This window comes from Arachis ipaensis, chromosome B07 (assembly GCF_000816755.2).
Source record: "Arachis ipaensis cultivar K30076 chromosome B07, Araip1.1, whole genome shotgun sequence".
NCBI classification, from domain to species: domain Eukaryota; kingdom Viridiplantae; phylum Streptophyta; class Magnoliopsida; order Fabales; family Fabaceae; genus Arachis; species Arachis ipaensis.
The window spans coordinates 14,578,440-14,579,856 of record NC_029791.2 but is presented as its reverse complement, the minus strand read 5'-3'; positions in this window follow the sequence as shown (position 1 = coordinate 14,579,856).

Genomic DNA, 1,417 nt, shown 5'->3' with positions numbered 1-1,417 from the left:
GTTTAGTTAAGTTGGTAGCTAGTATCTCAATTTGGTACCTTAATTAATGATTTTAAATTCAAGTTTAAATAAAAAATATTTATAATATTTTTAAAATAATGGAACAAAGTAAAATTATATATTTGTTTCAAATGATATTGGTATATAAATAATATCCAAAAGAAATAAATGATATTCTATTTTTGAAATCCTTATTATTAGACAAAAATATGTTAAATGCTAATTAATAAATAATTATATATAGATGTATTTAAGTATATTTAAAAAAATATTTTTAAATTTCATTAATACACAATTAGTTAAATATATATCAAACAAATATCAAATATAAGTTATGTGTGGAATATCTTTTATGATCTCTATACAAATTCTGTATGATAGATGTGGGTATAAATTATACTAATTTTTTTAATAAAATAATTAAAAGCATTTTATTATTTCTTAGTTGTAGTTCCAAACAAAGCGTAGTAATTAGTTATGACTACCATCTATTACACGGCATTATTCTCGGATGAGGAGGAGAATGATTCTAAACTCTAAAGTTTAAAAGCAAGTGAGTTGAGCATTTAGTTATGTGGTTTGCAAAAATGAGTTCTCCTTCTCAATTTAGTTCTGTGGTTGCCAAAACTTGTAAGGACATGGTAAAGTTGAACATTTTTTTTGCTTCAGGAGCTTTAATGGGTTTGCTATGGACCCCTAAACACTCCCAACAGTCACATAACAACATCAATTTTGGTTGTACCAATATTGTTGTTACTTTTTACACCTTTTCCTTCTTCTTCTTCTTGTTCTCTGCCTTCTTGGCAGAGGTTACTCGCGCCTTATCCTTTTACAATAAAACCAAATTTGACTTGTATCTTCGGTGGGGATGGTTTACAGCTTCGGCGGTTTTTGCTTTTGCGGCTATCCTCTTGGCGGTGGCGGTGGCCGTAGAGTCTAATATGCACCTGAAAACGAATGCGACATGTCATAGTCGTTTTCTTTCTTTTCTTTTGAGTCACAATCTCGACTTTGTTAAATTCCTTCCCTGGCTCATCCTTATTCTTATTTTATTTCTTCTCATTGCTTATCCTGCATTTCTCTTCTTCATTTTTTTAATTAGGTTAACAGTATCGTTAGTTATTCTTAGATTATGTTAGATATGTTATAAAAATATGAATAATACTTTATCGTGTTTTTATTCAAATACAGTTACAAGCAATAAACTTGCAATATTGTATCCTTCTTCCAATGTATGTTCATTTTTTATTTACTTATAAAAAAATTTTTAATTTCAGCAATTTCGGTTTATATTCATCAATATTTTTAGTTTATAATTCAATACCTTAAATTTAATTAGTAATTTAATATCATACTTTTAAGTTAATACTTTTAAATATTATTAATAAATTACTCAAAAAAATTATATTGACATATA